Consider the following 17024-nt stretch of genomic DNA (forward strand, 5'->3'; position numbering starts at 1 on the left):
TGCAGTGATTTTGGAACCACCCAAAATAAAGTCTGCCACTGTTTCCACTGTTTCCCCAACTATTTGCCATGAAGTGATGGGACCGGATGTCATGATCTTAGTTCTCTGAATGTTGAGCTTTAAGCCAACTTTTTCACTCTCCTCTTCCACTTTCATTAAGAGGCTTTTTAGTTCTTCACTTTCTGCCATGAGGGTCGTATCATCTGTATATCTGAGGTTATTGATATTTCTCCCGGCAATCTTGATTCCAGCTTGTGCTTCATTCAGCCCAGCGTTTCTCATGATGTACTCTGTATATAAGTTCAATAAGCAGGGTGACAATATACAGCCTTAACGTACTCCTTTTCCTATTTGGAACCAGCCTATTGTTCCATGTCCAGTTCTAACCCTGACCTGCATACAGGTTTCTCAAGAAGCAGGTCAGGTGGTCTGGTATTCCATCTCTTTCAGAATTTTCCACAGTTTGTTGTGATCCACATAGTCAAAAGCTTTGGCATAGTCAATAAAGCAGAAATAGATGTTTTTCTGGAATTCTCTTGATTTTTAGATGATCCAGTGGATGTTGGCAATTTGATCTCTGGTTCCTCTGCCTTTTCTAAATCCAGCTTGAACATATGGAAGTTCACGGTTCACGTACTGTTGAAACCTGGCTTGGAGAATTTTGAGCATTACTTTACTAGCGTGTGGAATGAGTGCAATTGTGTGGTAGTTTGAGTATTCTTTGGCTTTACCTTTCTTTGGGATTGGAACGAAAACAGACCTTTTCCAGTCCTGTGTCCACTGCTGAGGTTTCCAAATTTGCTGGCATATTGAGTGCAGCATTTTCACAGCATCATCTTTCAGGATTTGAAATAGCTCAACTGGAATTCCATCACCTCCACTAGCTTTGTTCATAGTGATGCTTCCTAAGGCCCACTTGACTTCACATTCCAGGATGTCTGACTCTAGGTGAGTGATCACACCACTGTGATTACCTGGGTCGTGAAGACCTTTTTTTTTCTTAATGTCCTTTTAATTACCTAAAACAATTCAGATTGCAAGCTGTTATATTATTGAATACCTCTTTGTTTTACATAAGAAAGACCTCTCCATATGGCACAGAAACATTTGTTTACTGAACATTTACTTCTCCAGTCTCCCTGTGAATTATCCTTTGTCCCCTTTGAAGTTCTAGACTCCCACCCCCTTCTCCTTAGTTCAGAATAGCATATAAGCCTCATTGACTGACTGTCCATTGAGTCCAATATTCTTATAAAGCCCTACTTATACAAAATTAAATTTGCTTTTCTCCTGTTAATCTGTCTTGTACTCCAGCCAGAGAACCTAGAAAGGCAAAGAAAAATTTCTTCTTCTCTGACAGAAGAAAGGAACGGGAAGAAGAGAAAGAGAAAGAAAGTTCCTTTGTATAGTAAAATGACTAACAAAAAATGTAGAATGTTGGAATTAGAAGATTAACATTTGGCATCCACCATCATAATAATTGATTCTAGAAAGAATCATAAGTGAATGCTAATAATTTTACCCAAGTTCAAATTTGAGGAGTACTGGAAGATTTTATAAGCCTCAAAGTGTTTTCTGCTGCTGCTGCTGCTACTGTCAGGCTTCAGTCGTGTCCGACTCTGTGTGACCCCATAGACGGCAGCCCACCAGGCTCCCCCGTCCCTGGGATTCTCCAGGCAAGAACACTGGAGTGAGTTGCCATTTCCTTCTCCAACGCAGGAAAGTGAAAAGTGAAAGTGAAGTCTCTCAGTCGTGTCCGACTGGTAGCGACCCCATGGACTGCAGCCTACCAGGCTCCTCTGTCCATGGGATTTTCCAGGCAAGAGTACTGGAGTGGGTTGCCATTGCCTTCTCCGAAGTGTCTTCTGACTAGGTACTTAATGATTATAAAGGCAAAAACAGTAACTTTATAGTGAAATCACCTAGAAGACATGATCGTGATCAGGTGATCAAAGTTAACTTCTGTAGTAATCCATATCAGCTGTCTCCTGATGTACACACTAAGAACACAAGATCACTTCCATGGTCTTTCTGCCCCGAATGCTTCGTCTAATTTTGAGAAAGTATTAAACAAGCCCAAATTGGAGGACAGTCTACAAAATAACTGGCCTGTATTATTTTTAAATAGTTAATACCATGAAATAGAAAAACTGTGGTACTGGTCCAAATAAAAGGAAACTGAAGAAAACATGAGAATTGAATGTGGAACATGATCCAGGATTTTCTATAACTATAAAGGGTATTACTGGGATAAAACACAAAATCTGAGTATGGTTTTAGCATGCATGCATGCTCAGTCACTCAGTCATGTCCAACTCTTTGCAACCCCCTGGGAGTTGTAAAAAAAATCCCAGCTTGCATGTTTATGGGATTCTCCAGGTAAGAATACTGAAATAGGCTCCCATTTTCTCTTCTAGGGAATATTCCCAGCTCAGAGATCAAATCCATGTCTCCTGCATCTCCTGCATTCACAGGCAGATTAACATATTAGATAATATTATTGTACAATGAATGCCCTGATTTTAACAGTTATACTATGGCTATGTAAGCAAATTCTGTATTTTTAGAAAACACATTGAAATATTTAGAAGTAAAGAGACATTATGTCTGCAATATGTAGAGAGAACAAAAATGGTAAAGCAAATGCAAGTATGCCAAAATATTAGCATTTGGGAAACCTGAGTGAAAGGAGTACAGAATTTTTTTTTTTTCCTTACAACTTTTAAGTTTAAACTAGATGAAAATAAAAAATTACTGGAAAAAAAATAACAAAAGGGGGAAAAATGTGCAGGCTTGAAAGGCATAAATGTGGGCTTGAATCCTGGCTCTCCTGCATACTATCTGTGTGATCTTAAGCAAGTTATTTAACCTATCCAAGCTTTACATTATAAGCTATAAATTTTCTCTCCTAGAGTTTTTAGGAGAATTAAATATTATTACATGTAAAATACTCGATAAATTTATTATTAGGATATATAATACAGAGAAAAGTGGATAGACTCCAAATATATCAAGATGATCATGGGAGGTTCTGGATTAGGCACTGCTTCCTGTTGCTCCCAGACCACCAAAATCATTTACTAAATAATACCTGAGGCAAACTTCTCAGTCCTTCCCCTAATCCTTCCCACCTTTTTTTTTTTTTTTTTTTTGAAACTCTGAAAGAACTTCAAAACTCTGATGAGATCTTCTAGGTGATGAGAAGGAAGCAACTTAACAAACTATTAAACTAAAACACACATACCTTAACAAAGATATGATGTTATAAATTTTAGCAAATCTGTGCTAGCCATTTTTATTTATCATAGTATTCATGGATAATGATACATCAAGTTGGTCCAATACTTCAGATGACTCTCTTTACCAGCTCATTGTACTAGGGAAATGGGAAATCCAGATATGAGTGCTCTGTTTATGGGACCTAGGTTGCTGTGGGTAAAAGTTCTGTTTGGATATCGATAAATTGTCTCCCACAGAATAATTTATAATTTAAGCCAACTCTCTTTTTGTTCAAGAAAGTGTTCAAGAATCTTTAGTTCAAGAAATGTTCAAGGCTATCCATCCTTCAGAATTGTGGAGAAGATAATTTTCTTGAACTTCTGAAATCATATTATATGAAGGTCCCTATTTCTCCCCCATGCAAAAGGTCAACTCTGCTAAATAATTTCCCATTGTACAAGACAGTCCTTTTTTATAGTTTTCTCCCTTGCAGCATGCAGTCTTATTCATCATGTCATGTTTCAAGGAAGAAATCAGCAACCTATTGGCTTTCAAGGCCTGAGTGATGGGGACAGGAGCAAAAAATACCTCAAATTGGAGCTGGACAGGAGCAAAGTTGACAACAGCTCCTGAGAAGCCATTTGTTTTGCTTATTTATATCCTGTCAGGACAGTAATGAAAAAGGAACTAAATCAAATGTAGAACTCAGTAACCATCCATAATTTGTCCTTGTCCTTATTTAGAGAATAATATTTCTGAAGAATTTAAAGATTCTGATTAGGAATAATGTCTGCTACAAGTAGGATGACCATGTAAGTTGTCATTTAAAATGAGCCCCCTTGAAGAGTAAAAGGGGATCAACAATTATTCCAGCACAAAAGATTTCAGTCAGGACTTCCCCCAAACAAATCAAGGCATATGGTCACCACAGTGATGGAGATAATATGTAGAGGTTTGTTCTAATTTTTTCAGATGACTGACAGATCGGGTTCTAAAATCTTTATTTCAGAATATTAGAATAAGCAAAACAGATTTTTGGAGCTCAGATAGCTTACTCTTTCCATTTTACAAATAAAACTGAAATAAAAGAGAAACTTTATTAATACCTATAGAATTATAAAATGAAAATGTCAAATTCTTTTTTTTTTTCTTTGTAATGTTAGTTCAACTAAGACCCTGGAATCTAGGTTTCCAAATCATTGCAAGTGATAAGGGAAGTCAGTCTATATGCATAATGCTATGGTATTATGTATCTTCTTACCATGTTCATCTGAAAAAAAAAAAAAAAAAGACTCAAATATTGTATCTCAAGCTTGCTACTCACCCTCATTCTTCAGACCATGATCCCTGAGTAGAAGTTGTACTTATCAAAACAAAGACCCAACATGAAGCCAACACGCCATTAAACGTATGAGTACTCATGAAAAAATAAAATAAAATAAATCCACTCACTTTTCCAAACTTACAGAGAAAAAATATATCTAAGCTCATAATCCAGATGCATTCACCTAACCAAGGCCCCTGCTCGTACAAGCCAGATATAAAAATCAAAACTCATGTACACATGCCTACATGCTTGCCTATAAATGAAGCAAGGTATTGGATCCCAACGCAATTGAAGTAAGTATTGTTGTTGTTGCTAAGTCATGTCCAACTCTTTGCAACCCCCATGAACTGCAGCACACCAGGTTTCTCTGTCCTTCGCTATCTGCTGGAGTTTGCTTAAACTCATATCCATTGAGTCAGTGATACCATCCAACCATCTCATCCTCTGTCTTGTCTCCCTCTTCTTCTCTTGCCTTCAATCTTTCCCAGCATCAGGGTCTTTTTCAATGAGTCAGCTCTTTGCATCAGGTGGCCACAGTATTACCAGTACCTATAAAGAAACTGTATGCATATAGTGAGGGGTTCTCTGGGAAAGTGCAAGTGTAGAAATATAAAGAGCAGTGTATGTCCCTCAAGAGCATCAGGCTGGAGGATCAAGAGAAGCATGATGCTCAGCTTTCTGCCATCTGACCAGGATCCTTCTTTCTCTGTGGAAACTCAGAAACTTGCTTCATCCATGATTGCTGCTGCTGCTGCTACTAAGTCGCTTCAGTCGTGTCCGACTCTGTGCGACACCATAGAGGCAGCCCACCAGGCTCTCCCATGCCTGGGATTCTCCAGGCAAGAACACTGGAGTGGGTTGCCATTTCCATGATTACTGCTATGTCACTTTAGTCGTGTCCGACTCTGTGCAACCCCATAGACAGCAACCCACCAGGCTCCCCCGCCCCTGGGATTCTCCAGGCAAGAACACTGGAGTGGGTTGCCATTTCCATGATTAGATATTAGTAATTTTTCTCAAATATGCAGCTGCCAAATTCTCCTGTGCTCATACCATTTCTCTGATCAGTCTCTATGTCTGCAATTCCAGGTCTTTGTCCCCATTCTACTGGAAGGGAAGGAGGGAATAAGTTCAAAAAACAGGAGTCTGGGGCCAGGATGCAGCTCCCTCCCGTGATGTCCTAGGCACCACTTCGTCTCCTGCCTCCTGCCCCTCGTATGTCCTGGCAGTAGACTCTCCCTTACCTCTATGTTCCAAGTTTTATCTGACTTCCTTAGAGAAGGGCATTTCTCCCTTCCTTCTGGTTTGTGGAAAGTGGGGGAAGTAGGAAACAGGGAGTAAGAGACAAGAAGGGAATAAGGATAGATGGAAGCAGTAAAGAGGAAATAACTCAAGTAGTGGAGGTAAATGTAGTAATTTTCAATAAGGAAAAGTCCAAATTATATGTTTCCAAGGTGAACATAAACCCCTTGTAAATTTCTAAAACAAGTGATTTACAGATGGCTTTGTGCTACAAAGAAAGGGAATCTTCTCAATTTTATTACAGAAGCTACCAACATTTACAGTCTACTATCTCAATCTGCAGCCCCATGAAGTTTGTTAGGAACTGTAGTATGGAGGGAGTTTGAGTATAATAGAGAATGAGAGTAAGCACCATTCTCTAAGCAGAGCTAGTTAGGGATACCAAGCCAGGCCACTCCATTGTAGGCAAGGACAAAATACACTATAACTTCCTCCACACCACAGAGGAAGCAATGAGCTCTGTTAGTCAGTATTATTTATGGTTATATTATATTAATACAAATCAACTGACTTTCCTGAAAAGCTTGGGCCACTAAGTTTCAAAGTCTGTTTTTGGTTTTTTTCTTTGATTTTAGAAGGAAAACATTGCATAAGTACTATATATTATACAATACACCAAATTTGATTTGGGTCTGTAACTCATAATCAGACAGATTAATTTATTCTCTAGCAAAATATATATTCACACTAAGTGATATAAAAACCATGCATAGTTTCATTCAGGCTCAGGTCTAGTTTATCAAGCCATTTTGTCATGCATTTCAGAAAACTTTTGAGTTTGGGAGCCTTTTGGATCTTATCATCAGAGATAAGATATTGTGAACCATATGTTTATTCTTCATATTCTTTGGAATAGATGTTGAACAAAGGGATAAATTAATGCTGTATTACAGTTTCTTTAAAGGGAGATTATCCATCTTTAATTATCTTTTCCTTAATGCTCCTATCTCTATTATCTGTTGATAATAAAAATTAAAAATTAAATACAGCAATAAAATGATTTATCCTGGTCTATTCTAAGACAGAGAAACAGATGGTAAATTACATATACTGGGGCTACTTGGGTAAAGTTTTACTTCTATTCCTTATCAGTTTCACAACTTTAAGCAAGTTACTTCATCCATCCATTCTTCAGTTTCACCTTTTGGATAATGGGAATAAATATTAGCACCCATATCATATGAATATCTGAAAATTAAATATATCACATAAGAACAATGCCTGTCATATGGTGAATGCTACAAAAGTGTTAGGTACTGTCATTATTCAGCTCACAGTGCTTTTCAGCATGACATCAAAATAGTGGCCATTAAGATTCAGTCTTCACATGGCATTGAATGCCCTGGAATAATTTGAGGAAGCTAAGGGCCTACTATTCCTAAGAGCATCTTTCCCACTAACTGTTGAAGACTTAAAGACTAGGCTCTTTCCTTACTATAACCCTTGCTAAAATGCATAAGCCTTGGAAGAGGTCAAATTTTGATGGGAATTAAAAAGCTAAAACTAAAATGTTGTAAGTGAAAAAAAAAAAAAATTCTGCTGGACCGTTAGAGGCATGTCACCATCAAGGAGGGAGAATGAGAAAGTCAATTCTCAATTTTTCTCTCTGGATAGTTCTTCCGAAGACTAAAGGCTGAGCACACAAGCATCTCTGAACTCATTTTGTATAAGCATAAAACTGGCCTCACTTTCCAGGTGATGGCACTGGAACTAAGGATGTAAACTCACTATGCAAGGGACCTTGCTTTAGATTACTGTTATCTTACGTATACCTATTGCTTTCAGATTTACCTTGTTTTATCTTATCCAATTCATACAGTTAGTAAGTGCCAGTGGTAGAATTCTAACCCAAGTCTTCTAATTCTTGGTCCCATCTTCTACTCTTTACAACACAAATTTTCCACAACAAAGCTGCCTAAGCACCCAGTAAGGAATCCCTCTACTTGAGACCATATGAAATATGAGCACAGGGATGGCAGGAAGTAATAGGTGAATAGGGACTTCATAGTCAAAAAGATCTGGGGTTGAAGGGTCATTGACAAAGTACTCACTATGGTTTATATGCCCATAATATTGGAATAAATAATAGCTGTTATGACAACTACATGAGTTAACATATGAAAAATATTGGCAGCATATACAACCAATAGGAGGTACAAAAATACTCTCCCCTCCTCCATTTACTTCTGGTTATAAAAAAAAAAAAAATGAGTCTTTTTTTTTTGCTCTGTCTTACCTATGTTCCTTTCCAAGCACCACTCAGAATCTGGAAAATGTTGGGAATGGTTGCCAAGAAGAAAGACGTAAAGACAACATCAAAAGACAGCATGGCTACCATCCAGCAGAGAGTGCTGAGTCCTTTCACAGATAATAAACACAAGAAAACAAATAACCCCTGTCATTTTTGGAGGGCAGTGCCAAGGCTCATGAGGAAGCAGCTGGGAGCCTTCTGATACTCTGTACCACTAATGAGGACACCAGAGTTTCAGGGCTCTTTATTTGTACAACAGCAGTGACAAGAAGCATTCCCTCTCTCCTCTATGCTCTGACCCTGTCAGGGATTTCTGTCTCTTTACAACACTCTCTATGGACTCCAGAAAAATGCTGTGACAGGGGAAGGAGGTTTGGAGTTCAGAGGAACCTTTGCTCATCACGGCTAAGCCCTAATCTGTCAAGGAAACTTCTTGGGCCCTGACAACATAGATGAGAGGATGTCCTTTCTCTGGGTAGTCTGCAGAGCTGGATTAGCTGCTGTTCAGTAATCTAAAGACGTAGCAGGAAAAATATCAAGAAAGATATTGCTCAAATACTTGGCAGGTGTCTGGTTGCTTTTCTTTATTAAAACCAATAACCGGGATTCAGCCTAGCCCTGATGTGTCATTTATCAGCCTGCTCTTTCCCTCATGCTATGCCACTGATATACTCCCGACCCACACACCCATGTAGCCTTTTTTGAACTGAGAACAGAGTGGCCAGGACAGTAGCATAACACTGTCAAAATCACTGAAATATATCTAACTTATCTTTCCCAATTAACTCTCTAAATAATTCATGACAAATGAGGGATGCTTATGATAACACAGACTGGTAATTAATTTGAAAATTTTGCTGACAAATTCTTACAAATGACTATTAACAGGCAAGTCAGAGACTCAGCAGGCAGGGCTCCTCTGCCTCTAAAGGTCGACAATTTATGAACACAAGATGCTACTTTTATACAGGCAGATTAAAAATAAGGATGTATAAATAATTATCAAATGCAAATAGAGCAATGCTGAGAATCAAAACTGTAAATCCATAAAGGGTCAATCTGGTAAATAAACTTTTGAGTGCAAATAAACAGAAAATGACAAAAAAAATCATATAAGAATTAGTTCTTTCTCATGAACAAGTGTTGTATAAAACAATTTTATTCCTTAAATACCTACCCATCTAATGTCATTGGCAATGATTTAAAGGCATATGCTTTACCACCATGATAAATAGAACCTACTAAACCAACCCTGGGCTTCCCTCATGGCTCAGTTAGTCAGTAAAGAATTCACCTGCAGTGCAGGAGACCTGGGTTTGATCCCTGGGTTAGGAAGATCCCCTGGAGGAGGGCATGGCAACCCACTTCAGTATTCTTACTTGGAAAATTCCCATGGACAGAGGAACCTGGTGGGCTGCAGGCCATGGGGTTGCAAAGAGTTGGACATGACTGAGCAACTAAGCACAACACACAGCACACAAACCTACCTTAGCCCTGACTGACCTCTATTAAGTTACAGTTCAGTTCAGTTCAGTTCAGTTCAGTCGCTCAGTCGTGTCCAACTCTTTGAGACCCCATGAATCGCAGCACGCCAGGCCTCCCTGTCCATCACCAGCTCCCAGAGTTCACTCAGACCCACATCCATTGAGTCAGTGATGCCATCCAGCCATCTCATCCTCTGTCATCCCCTTCTCCTCCTGCCCCCAATCCCTCCCAGCATCAGAGTCTTTTCCAATGAGTCAACTCTTCGCATGAGGTGGCCAAAGTACTGGAGTTTCAGCTTTAGCATCAGTCCTTCCAAAGAACACCCAGGGCTGATGATCTCCTTTAGAATGGACTGGTTGGATCTCCTGGCAGTCCAAGGGACTCTCAAGACTCTTCTCCAACACCACAGTTCAAAAGCATCAATTATTCAGTGCGCAGCTTTCTTCACAGTCCAACTCTCACATCCATACATGACCACTGGAAAAACCATAGTTACAATTAGGATACCCTTATGAGTGATAAAGACGGGCAGGGCCCAAATGCTATGTGGGTGCATACTCTTTCCCCACCTCCCTCATGGATATACTTCTATCAAAAGTGTTCTTCCTCTTCCACTTTGTGCACTGTTTCATAAAATATAAGGATGAACTAAAAATCTCACAGATTTTTCTTAAGGTCTCTGAAAGTAGGTTGCTGTTGTTGTTCAGTCATTCAGTCATGTTTGACTCTTTGTGACCATATGAACTGAGGCACACCAGGCTTCCCTGTCCTTCACTATCTCCCAGAGTTTGTTCAAACTCATGTCCATTGAGTTGATGATACCATCCAACCATCTCATCCTCTGTATGCCATCCCCCCACCTTCGCCCCTACCACCTTCTCCTCCTGCCCTCAATATTTCCCAGCATCAGGGTATTTTCCAATGAATCATCTCTTTGGATTATGTGGCCAAAGTATTGGAGCTTCAGCTTCAGTATCAGTCTTTCCAATGAATATTCAGGGTTTATTTCCTTTAGGATTGACTGGCTTGATCTCCTTGCAGTCCAAGGGACTCTCAAGAGTCTTCTTCAGCATCACAGTTTGAAAGCATCAATTCTTCCATGCTCAACCTTCTCTATGGTCTAATTCTCACATCCATACATAAATACTGAAAAAAGATAGCTTTAACTATATGGACCTGTATCAGCAAACTGATGCCTCTGCTTTTTAATATGCTTTCTAGGTTTGTCATTGCTTTTCTTCCAAAGGTAGAAGCATCTTTGAGTTTCATAGCTGTAGTCATTGTCTGCAGTGATTTTGGAGCCCAAGAAAATAAATCTGTCACTTGCCAAAATAAATCTTCTTTTTCCATGAAGTGATGGGACTGGATGCCATGATCTTAGTTTTTTGGATTTTAAGCCAGCTGCTCTTTCACCTTCATCAAAAGTCTCTTTAGTTCCTCTTCACTATCTGCCATTAGGGTACTATCTGCATATCTGAAGTTATTGATATTTCTCCTGGCAATCTTGATTGTAGCTTGAGTTTCATCCAGCCTGACATTTTGCATGATGTACTCTGCATAGAAGTTAAATAATCAGGATGACAATATACAGCCTTGACATACTTCTTTCCCAATTTGGAACCAGTCTTGTTGTTCCATGTCTGGTTCTAACTGTTGCTTCTTGACCTGCATACAGATTTCTCAGGAGGCAGATAAGGTGGTCTGGTATTTCCATCTCTTGAAGAATTTTCCACAGTTTGCTGTGATCCACACAGTCAAAGGCTTTAGCATAGTCAATAAAACAGAAGTAGATGTTTTCCTGGAATTCCTTTGCTTTTACTCTGACCCAGCTGATGCTGGCAATTTGAACTCTGGTTCCTCTGCCTTTTCTAAATCCAGTCTGTTCATCTGGAATTTCTTGATTCATGTACTGTTGAAACACAAAGTAATTCTTAAGGTCAAAATGAGAGAATACAGGACTTGAGGGAGAGAATAGGACTTTAGTGAAGAATATCTAAGAGCTCCAGGACTACCCCCAGTGTTTTCAAAATATGGCCCTTGGAGAAGACCCAAATATAACCGTAAATATTGCCTGGACATATAAGGGTAGAGTACCTAACATCAGTGACCTAGACACAGAATAATAGATCCTGGCCCTGGGAGACAAAAATCATTGTCTAAGGAAAGAAGGTGTTACTGGATGATACACAAGGACAGTGGTCAACTGTTCAAATCACTGTTCAAAGCATACATACTACTCACTGAACACTCTTGTCTTCTCAGGAAGCCTCTAACTTTTTTTCAGGCCTGCTATGATGACTGCTTGCTCCTTTCCTGATTAGAAAATAAATCCTGACTCTGGCTGTGACAAGTTCTGACATTTGGCCATCTGTTGAGATTAGGTGCTCCCAGAAGGTGACACAAAGCCAAGAGTTTAAGTGGGAGTGATTTAGTAAGTAAGTGTTCCCAAGAGCAGACAGTAAATGAATGGGAGAATCAAGAAAAGAAAGAGGAAGAAGTCAAGCACATCTCAGTCTAATCCTGATCCCATGGGCACCTCATTCAAAAGTGTAATTTCATGAACATTTATTCACTAAAACCATCAAGTTGTGCATACAAAAAGGACAAATTTTAATATAGATAGGTATAAGTTGTGCCTCAATGAGAGAGAAATAGATAAACAGAAGAACAATTGGAGACAGAAAGTCTGGGCTACTCTTTAGAAAATGTTAACGTGAATGAGGATGAGAAATAGATGCTCTATGAAGTGGTAAGTACAGTTTAAGTGAAAGCCACTTTAAGATGGAAGAAATAATGTCATTCTGTATGTTAGTTTAAATAACTCAGTACCATAGGAAGAAATTCTGATGCATGAATGAAAGGGGAGGATTGTCAAGTAATTAATCTAAAATGGCAACTATTCACTAAGCCCCTACAATATGTCAGTTGATAGATGACATATTACATATACTATTTCATGCACTCCCTAATTACTGCTTCCTTGGGAGATAGATTATTATATAGCTTCAATTACTTGATAAGAAAAGTAAGGTTCAAAGAGGTTAAATACATTACCAAGGGACACACAGCCAGAAGGTATTAGAATTAGACTTCAAACTTATCTTTTACTCCAAAAATGCTGTTTCCCTAAGAGTCCAATCCATCTAACTTTGTTAATGACTTTAGTAATCCGCACAATTGACCTAGTGTACTGCCTAGGGCAGAATATGATCCAACCATAAAAAATCAATGACTTTCTTTAAGAAGCTAAGCCAGCAAGTGGTCTTCAGATCCCACCCAAACCAATCACTAAGGTACATCTAATATACATATGAAATATTTAAGCTGTAAAACTCTGAGATGAAATGTTCAGAACAAGGGCTGAATTCTGTTTTTCAGAAAGTATAGCATTTTCAGATCCTAATGAAGATGCTAATCTGCTCCCCCCGCCCCCAGAAAGGAGGTGAATTTTAAACATTTCCACTGTCACAGATTATAAAATAAAACTAAATGCTGACTATCTTGGATGATCTGGTACCCCAACATAGAGCTTGCACTATAGGATAGAATCTCACATATAAAGAAAGAGCATTTGCTCTGCAACCAGTGGTAGGCATTTGCCGAGCTTGTGGAAATAACCAAGAGATCTCTAAAAATATCACTGGAAGGAACTCTATTCAGAAATTTTGGCAATTAGATTCACAAATTGTAATCTAGAATTTTATACCAAAAATTAAAGTTTCAGCATATTTTGGTATGGTAATCATAAAAACAGCTCCCCAGAGATGTCTACATTCTGATCCTCAGAACCTCTGAATATGGTACTTTAGATGATGAAAGACTTTTAATGTATGGTTACATTAAGGATCTTAAAATAGGGAATTTATTCTGTATTATATGGGTGTAATTAATATAAACACACTCCCCTATAAGAAGAGTCTTTATAGGAGTGAGGCAAAAGGGTATTTTGCAGAAAGTTTCACTTTCATCTCAGGTTCAAGGATTTGTTAAAGTCATTCATTATATACAAATAAATAGTACCAATATTTATTAGAGAACTATCTAGCTTATTTTCAATATACTGACATTAACTGAAAAGGGAAATAGAAATAGCAGAGGCTACATTACCAAACTGGGTTTGAGCAACATCCAGACTTTAACAGTGGTTGGAAGTCCTGTGACACAGCACTTCTAGAGTCCCAATTGGGAAAATGTCCCAGACTGTGCATCCACTCCATTGGTGAGAGTTCAAAAATAGCAGTTCAGGGCTCCTGCTTATAATCCCAGGATACAAATTAATACGGTCATCAATCTGTGAGCAAATTGCAGCTCTGATTTCATGTTAATGCATAAAAATTGGAATGTTAAGCCCAGGACTTGGTTGGTCAGATCCCCTCAAGGGGCTCAATAATCAGTCCCCTATCATATCAATGGTGCCACAAGGCTTGCACTCAAAGAAGGCAGCCATGCATAATCACTCACAGTCAGGGTAGTGTCCAGGCAGGTTAGAAGCAAGGCCTGTTTTGCTTTGTCTCTGAAGTCTAAACAAGACTATCTTATTTCCCTAACAAAGGATCAGAGTTAAAGATTAGGAAATATTATGCCATTGATTTTGAACATGAAGTTAGGAGCCATCAGCCCAAAAAATGCAGGTAATAGATTCTCTCCTCAAGTCTCCAGAAGGGAATACAGCTCTGCCAACACACATTTTAGTGAGACACCTTTTGGGCTTCTGACCTCCTGAATTGTATGATATCAAATATCTGTTGGTTTGAACCAACTTGTTCTATGGTAATATGCTAAGGCATCAAGAAGAAACTAGGAGATGAATATCTGGAGGCCTAGAGAAAAAATATTGATGGATCTGAAGAGCTAATTTATATTAAAAAAAGAAATTATCTTGGCCCAAGCTGTGGAGATATTTAAAACTAATACCAAAGTCTAGAAGTCCCTTAGACACAGAGCCTCAGGTAAAGATTGAGGGCAGGTGGTATACGTAGGAGGTGATGACAGGAATAAAGAGTGAAAGAGCGGGCAAGAGTAAAACAGAAAAGAAAGAGGAAACAAAGAATGGTACATTATCAGTGTCACTGCTGAAGGCCATGGTAGCCACTGGTTCCTCTAAGAAGAATGCAACATGCTTCCCAGAATTGGACTTCCCTTGTGGCTCAGCTGGTAAAGAATCCATCTGCAATGCAGAAGAGACCTGGGTTTGATCCCTGGGTTGGGAAGATCCCCTGGAGAAGGAAAAGGCTACCCACTCCAGTATTCTGGCCTGGAGAATTCCATGGACTCTATAGTCCATGTGGTTGCAAAGAGTCAGACACGACTGAGCGACTGTCATTTTCACTTACTTTTTTCCAGAATTAACCATCCAGTGTAGGGAGCCTAGAGCATTGCTCCATTGCCTCCAGTCCCCTTCTGTATGAGGATTAACCCACATCATCCAACTAGACTGCAAGACTGGAGAATTCCCTAAAATGGGAAGCAGACATGATGGATATGTCAGAAAATATGACCTTGCACAGAACCCTTATCCACAGTTATGGATTAATCATAGGTAGGTCAAGAGTATGTGATGAAGGGCATCAAAAGAATTTGTTATAGTTAGTGTTTTATAAAAATAGTGACTCCGAGGAGATAAAAAAAAAAATCACAAACCCACCAAAAGGCAAAAGGAATAAAATGTAGGTAGGCGTTAAGCCAAAGAATTAATACAAATTAACAATAGGCACGTGAAAAATAGTAGCATTCATAAAGAGTGGTAAGTGTAAATGAAAGCAATGAATAACCTCTTGACTATCAAATTAATACTTCTACACTAATGAAGAGAGTGTAAACTATACCAGTTTCTCTGGGAGTTATTTTTGTCTTTTGTATTAAAGGAATGAAAACATGAATTTTCTTTTACTTATCATTCTCAGTTCTAATAATAAGGAAATTAATAACATATTTAATAATGTAAATATATTGTAACATGAGACTGCTTAAACAAATCTTAGGATAAAAATATAATGAGATATTAGCCATTATTATATTGTAACTATTTTTAGATATGACAATATATTCATGACAACTTATTAAATATGTAAGTAGGCACCCATAGGGTGATTCAGTTTTCTATAAAAATATTTTATATCTGAAACTATACAGTTCAGTTTTTTAAAAGTAATTATCTTTGGAGTTTGGTTTATTTGTCAATATTTCTACAAAGAGTATGTATTTCTTTTGTAATACACTTTAAATTAGGATTCCTCAAAAAGAACCCCACACTATAATAATAGTGGTCAGTTTTATCAAATAATTCTTTAACTGAATAGTAAAACTGCAGATAGTAGAATATAACTACTTGATATTCTCAAACGATTTGTCCTGAGACATTGGAGGATTCATTTTTTAAAAAATAGAATTCTAATCACTTGAATTTTCTCTTATAATACAGTAGAGTATTACACACCAAAAAATAAGTGAAATAAGGATTTCAGATCCTTAATAATCCTACAAGACTTTAAAATTAGTTCATGAAATTAAGATTTATCATGAGCAAAACAAGCCATATTGCATCAGCACTCTGATATTCAAAATAAATGTTTATGATCAAAACACTCAAGCAGAGATAACTTAGAGCATACAGTAGGACAAATTAGATTTCTGGAGTAGATCTAAGTTCACTCCAGTCTACTGTATACAAAAAAGAAAAGAGCCACCCATTTGCAATGAAATGCAGATAGTTGATGGTCAACTCTACTTTCTTAAATATGCATGCACACAAGACAAATTATCCATCCTATAAATTCATTCAAATGCATGCAAAAAATCCAGGTTATACTATAGTGTTCATAGATTAATTCATTCTCAACAAATAACGTTACTGTTTTCATTAGGTCCTAAAATAAAGCACCTGCCCTATATGTAGTATCATGCCTTTAAAAAAAAAAATGGAGCACAGTTGCTTTACAATGTTGCGTTAATTTCTCCTGTACAATGAAATGAATCAGCTATATGTATACATATATTCCATCCCTCTTGGACTTCCTTCCATCACCACCCCCATCCCACCCATCTAGGTTATCACAGAGCACAGGGCTGAGCTCCCCGTGCTGTACAGCAGGTTCCCATTAGCTGTATAATTTACACACGGTAGTGTGTATATGTCAATCCTAATCTCCCAGTTTGTCCCAGTCTTCCCTTATCCCCTGTGTCCACATGTCCATTCTCTATATCTACATCACTACCTGTGCTCTTCAAATAGGTTCATGAGTACTATTTTTCTAAATTCCACAGATATGCATTAATATATATTTGCTTTTCTCTTTCTGACTTACTTCAGTCTGTATGACAGATTTTAGATCTATCCACATCTCTATAAATTATGTGATTTCATTCCCTTTTATGGCTTAGTATTATTTCATTGTAAATATGTACCATATCTTATTTATCCAATCATCTGTTGATGGACAT

This window comes from Bos taurus, chromosome 24, assembly GCF_002263795.3.
Source record: "Bos taurus isolate L1 Dominette 01449 registration number 42190680 breed Hereford chromosome 24, ARS-UCD2.0, whole genome shotgun sequence".
Lineage (NCBI taxonomy): Eukaryota > Metazoa > Chordata > Mammalia > Artiodactyla > Bovidae > Bos > Bos taurus.